The sequence below is a fragment of the Rhinopithecus roxellana genome, chromosome 10 (assembly GCF_007565055.1).
Source record: "Rhinopithecus roxellana isolate Shanxi Qingling chromosome 10, ASM756505v1, whole genome shotgun sequence".
NCBI classification, from domain to species: domain Eukaryota; kingdom Metazoa; phylum Chordata; class Mammalia; order Primates; family Cercopithecidae; genus Rhinopithecus; species Rhinopithecus roxellana.
In genome coordinates, this window is record NC_044558.1 from 51,131,294 (window position 1) to 51,137,742 (window position 6,449).

The following is a 6,449-nucleotide window of genomic DNA, read 5'->3' on the forward strand; positions in this document are numbered from 1 at the left end:
TTTTTTCCTACTTTTATTTGGGTTCAGAAGGTACATGTTCTGGTTTGTTACATGGCTCAATTGCGTGTTGTTGAGGTTTGGTGCATTAATGATTCCGTCACCAAGGTAGGTGAGCATAGTACCCAATAGGTAGCATTCCAACCCACACACCCATCTCACCTTCCCCCAACTCAAGCAGTCTCCAGTGTCTCTTGTTCCCATTAAGATGACTTTAAATAAAATGATAATCAAATTTTTTTTTTAAATTTAAAATATGAAAAAATGTTTATGAGACTGGATGGGATACAAAGAATATTATAGTTTATTTACTTGAAGAACAGTTTAATGAGAGGTGATACGTTTATTCTTGCTATCACGCTTTCCTCATGCCGACACGTTAATTAAGTTCAATTCATGTTTATTGAGTGTCTACCATTTTCCTGGCAACATGATGGGATTGAGAACTAGAAATAGATCCTGGTTTTGGTTGTTTTCATTTGCTGTTATATGACCCTGGGAAAGTATTTTACTTTTTTGTATTTCATGCTTCTGAGCTGCAGTATTCTCAACTGTAATATGGGCATGATAATACCTATTTCAAAAGGTGGTCAAGCATTAAATTAGGTAATGTATGGAATGTAACAGAGTTCAGCTCATACAAGCTCCAGATATGTATTTCTGAGTATTGTTCATTTCATATTAGTATTCAATGTATTTAGCAGGTCCCCAGCGGAATGAACTAGGACCAAAGGGTAAAAATTGCTGACATATTTCTTTTTTGTAATGGAGATTTTTTTTTCTTTATTGAGAAATGTAAGACTTGGGTACATGAAATAAACCAATTTATTGGAGGACAAATCAAAACCCACAATAGAAAAAAAGTTAACACTGGGCCACAGCAGAACCCTGAGAACATATTTGTATAATTGAAAAATTCTAGGCCCTTCATAATTGACGTTTTGATACAAAATGACCTATTAAATTTGCAATTTGTAGTTCTTGGTGTTGAGGTCCATAGGACAAGCTAGGAAGTCTTCAAACCTTGAGCTGAACTCCATGAGGGGTTAATTGGCTTTTGAATCGGTTTTTCCTTGTCTAACAGGTAGCAGCAGCAACAGCGCCCACCTTCTGGGCAGCTTCTTTCTTAGCATGATGAGCCTGTAGAACTGCTACCGCTTCATCCACCTTGGAGTGGAGAGACTGGGGGAACTCTAACATGTGCAGCAGCTCAGAGTTGTCGATCTCCAGCAGTATGCCCGTGATCTTCCCAGCCAGGTTTGAATGAATTGTTTGGATGAGTGGGAACAAACGTTCTCCCAGCATCCGCTTCTGTTCCTGGGGGTGTGCTGCGGCCAGCGTGGAGGCAGTCAGTGGCTCCTGTCCCTGCACTTGGACCTCAGGCTGGGTTGCCTGCAGAGGCTGTACGGCAGGATGAGGGCTGCGAACACTGGAGGCATATTTGTAGAGAGAAACAGCCCCAGCCCGGGGAGCAGCAGTGGCAACAGCCGCACGCAGCGCTAAGTTCTGCACAGCTGTGGGAAGGCCTGCATACTGGCAGCTGCTGACATATTTCTATTCAAATAAGCAATAACTCTGTGTTTCCCCCATTTTAAATGGTTTTAAAGCATATTTTAGTTTACAGATGCCTTGGAAATTCTGATGAAAGCTGTGAGTCCCCTTTCCATATATGTTCATGCATAAATAAACACAATCACAGGCACATAATTTTGTTAAACGTTTCTGAAGATAGATTGGGTCACTAACATTCTTTCCTTAGTTCATGTCTTCAATAGGTAAAACTTTTTGTTGTTGCTGTTGTTGTTGTTTTTGTTGTTTTAGAGGGAGTCTCGCTCTGTTGCCCAGGCTGGAGTGCAGTGGCCGGATCTCAGCTCACTGCAAGCTCCGCCTCCTGGGTTTATGCCATTCTCCTGCCTCAGCCTCCCGAGTAGCTGGGACTACAGGCGCCTGCCACCTCCCCCGGCTAGTTTTTGTTTGTTTGTTTTTTGGTATTTTTTAGTAGAGACGGGGTTTCACCGTGTTAGCCAGGATGGTCTCGATCTCCTGACCTCGTGATCCGCCCGTCTCGGCCTCCCAAAGTGCTGGAATTACAGGCTTGAGCCACCGCGCCCGGCCCTTCAATAGGTAAAACTTAAATCAAATTGGTAAAATTAGAAATTTTACAAGGAAGTGTGAGGAATGCTCTTCTGTTGGAAAAAAATAGTATTCAAGAATCATCTGTCAGGAATGCTGCTAATACTGTGCTTTCTATCTCTCTAGGTGACAATGTGATAAGGATAATAGAGAAGAGATTGAATATGTTATCTCAGGTTGTTCAGTTAGAAATTAGAGTTCATCAAGAAATATCCTAAAGACTTACTAAATATTCCCTAGATATGACATGGCACATATATAGAAAGTTAATTATTATTTATTTGCTGACATTTAGCGTTTCGTTTCCAAGCATTACTTTGGGATCAATTTTAGGGTTTGGGTTTTGTCAACAGAACAAAGTAAGTTCTGTTACATAAATTTTCTAAATCTTTATAAATCCATGATAACTTTTGCTAAGCATACAAATATTAAGCTCTCATTTAATGTAATTTGAAATTTCAACTAAATATTTGAATAGATTGACAATTTTGAAAACTTTTTCCAATTAATTTTCTCCTGAGGATTCCAATATGCCTCTCTCCATACTCATTCCCCCCATATATTGCCTTTGTTAACTCCAGAGCTTGCAGGTACCTACCTAATGTTTTTATATCTCTGACCTGGAGGGAAGCAAAAATAAATAAAGAATTAGAGTAATTGTTCAAATTATTCTAACCAAACTTTCTCTTTGGTTATTGTGGTACTTAACGTCTTCACCCAGTAGATCTCTTCCTCCTCTCTGATAACCTAACCTGGCCCTTGACCCCAGGGGTGGCATGTGACCCAAGTTGAAAGATTCATAATCTATAAACGGGCTTCAAGGTATTGGTCCAGGGGTAGGCATAATAATCCAAAAAGGGACAATAAGAATCACTCCTCTGGCTTTTTAACTGGAACATGTGTATGTGTTGGAGTTGGAGCTATTATGTACACATGCATGTTTAGAGGATGGTGAATATCTCTTTCTTCTATGGATATAGAGTTTCAGGAATATAGGGCAGAATATATTTACCTGTCACAAAGACAGAAAGAATAAGCCTGCCATACAGAGAAAAGCAGAGATGATAGACAGCAGAGTATCCTGAGAGTGCCAATTTCAATATGCCAGAGATGCCCTGAGGCTTACAATTCTTCCTTCAATTCTGTGAATTACTCTAGTATCGTGTGTGTGTGTGTGTGTGTGTGTGTGTGTGTGTGTGTGTGTGTGTGTGTTTGCTTAAGATGGATTGAATTGAGTCCCAACCATTTGCAATTGTAATGGCCAATACAATTGCTAAGAATCCCAGGTTATTATAATACAGTTATGTGTCACTTAGCAATGGAAATATGTTCTGAGAAATGTGTTATTAGGCAACTTCCTCACTGTATGAACATCATAGAGTGTTCTTACACATACGTTGATAGTATAGCCTACTACACATCTAGGCTATATGTATAGCCTACAACACATCTAGGTTATACATATAGCCTATTGTTCCTAGGCTACAAAATTGTACAGAATGTTACTGAATTGAACACTGTGGGCAATTATAACACAATGATAAGTATTTGTGTATCTAAACATAGAAAAGGTACAGTAAAAATATGGCATGAAAGATTTTAAAAAGTGATACTCCTATATAGGCCAGTTCCATTATAATCTTATGGGACCACCATCGTATATGCAATCTATCATTAACCAAAATGTCATCACGTGGTGCATGATTGTGTGTGTGAGTGTGTGGATGACTGCATCTATTATGCTTTGCTTTATTAGTGATATATTTGGACTTCTTTTTTCTCATACTAGTTTTTAAAAAAGTATTATTTAACTAATATGTTATATAAAAAACCTGTGAGATAATAGTTAGAACTTTAGTGAAATATGTGTGATTACATTATTTCCTAATGTAAATATACAACTTGACATTTATTTTTCTTAAAATAGTATTCAAATGATTAGTATCATATAATCATGTTTACAATTTAATTTTCATTTGCTAGAACTTCAAGCTAATATTATATAAAATTAACAACACCAAGCTTAAGATTGGCTTTTTAATTTTAAAATAAAAATTATGTAAATAAAATTTATAAAGAAAATTATGTGAAGAGGAAAATGAGGAAAACTGCTTTAAATAGATTTTTTTATTATTAACTTGAAAAGTAAAATATAGTATGAAAGTTTGACTTGGTGATAGTGAATATAATTATGCTTTATATTTAGTTATTCTTTAAAATAGGAAATGATTACATTCATCTCAACTTAGGGTAATGAGCAAACATAATTTTAATGTAGTGCCTTTCACATAGAAGTCAAGAAGCTTGATATGATGATAATGACAATTATATTTTTAATTTGAATCTATGAGGCATAAGTTATCTCAATTAAAGCAAATTGGAAATGAAGAACTATAATCAATAGAAACATAGTAACTTAATGTCATCATTTTTTTTTTTTTTTTTCAATATATAGTAGCCATTTTGTCTTTCAGCATAGCAGCTCTTCCTCTCTGGCATAAAATCTCAATTTTCCTTCAGGAAAATATCCTCCATTCAAACTCAGACCACAGGGTTCAGGAAGGTCTCTGTCACAGGCTAAATCTCTGCATTTGAGATTTAGCCTGGCCAAGCAAAGCCCGGAACTGCCTTAGACACAGGGATTGGTTGAATGATGAGCATTTGGCCAACTATATTGAAGCAGAATTCTGGGGCTTGTGAGGAGCCACTAGGACGAAATGCTCTCTGTTTTGCTAGACTTGAAGTTATGATCATGTATGTAAGCCAGGAACAATTGACAAATATTTTGAAACTATAAGAAGTCTTAGAATGTAACCTGTATAGAGGAAATTGATACTGAGCAATGGAGAAAGACTCAGTCCTAAAGACTTAAGTTGAGATCCTTGAATCAAGTGACATGTCAAGTGATTTCTGAGGAAGAAATTTCTTTTACTTATCTAACTTGGGTGCTTTTCTTTGTCAAAAATGGAAGACTGTGTACTTATATACTATGCCTGGAGTTGATTTTTTTTTTTTAATGTTTTATAGATGTTTATCTAATTCATAGTACTGGTTAAGTGAAGCATAATCCTATATAATTTTACTGTCAATATTCCACACTGTAAACTAAGTTGAGACTTCAGTAAATTCTCAAAGATAATCAGTATGGGTGCACAGTCTCGTGCATTCTCAGCACTTTATTGATATTCTTTTTTAAGGATGAAAGTATGATGCTTGCTGTTAAGAAAGTTATAGTACATTTTGGAAGAAAATAAAGATATATTAAGCAAGAGCAAGTAAAATGCTCTCTGTGTCTTACAATGCTCCCTATGTCTTATAATTAAGTGCTCTGAGTAAACACATCCCCTCTTGGTCTGTGCACCTTACCATACAAATTACATGTTTCATCCACTAGGGGGCTGAATAGCAGGCAACTCTTTGGTTAGAGTAGCATTGTAAATTTAGAATTTAGTGATTAGATAAAGGGCAAAACCTAGGGAGATTATTAGCAAGGAGAGGAATATTATTTGCTAGCAGAGGATGAAAATACTTAGGCTTGATTTCTACGTTAATGGATGATAAGATAGGAGCTTGCAGGAGGATCGGGACATTTGATGAGAAGCAAATAGCAAATAGTCCCAAAGCATTTTGCACATAGCTATTCTACATTTTATAAAGATGAAATTTTGATTTCTGGTGTGTTTACATAATTTTCCCTATTTCAAATACAAGTGTAGATTATCTTTCTGAGCCTATTATAATTTTATTCAAAAATTAGAATGTGTGGAATTCGATGTGTTAGAAGAATTAAATGTCAAGGTTCCATCTTAAATCTTATTGCAAAAATCAATAGCTGAAAATCATTGACCAAACCTTGGTAAGTAGGAGTTCATCAGGTCAAGAAATGGGAAAGAGCATTATAGGCTTATGAAATAGCATGAGGCAAAAAAAAAAGGGGGGGGGCAGACTTATGAAAATAAAGAGACACATGGGTCTATATTTTAGAAATTATAAAAGGATTTATTAAGAAATACGTCTGGAAAGCTAAGTAGTGATAGCTAATGAAGAATTTTCGTACCATGTTCTTGATATTGATCTTTTTATTTTACAAAACAAAAACTTCATTGAATATTTGGAAGGGTGGTGGTAATTTGATAAGAATCTAGGTAGAACACAAAGGTTAAATAATCATGGGGAAAATTTGAGTGAAAGATTAGATATGGAATATTTATGGGATATAAAGAACTAGGGGATTAGATAAAGACCTATGTAAATTAGAACAGGGACAACAGGTGGAATGTGGTAATGTCCATGAAGATGGTAGAGCCCTGTTGATTGAT

The 6,449-nt window shown here is 36.1% G+C and overlaps 1 pseudogene; it reads right to left on the reverse strand.

The window, feature by feature from the left end:
* Nucleotides 1–945: 945 nt before the first annotated feature.
* On the reverse strand, nucleotides 946–2,908 carry LOC104658526 (annotated as a pseudogene).
* Nucleotides 2,909–6,449: the final 3,541 nt, after the last annotated feature.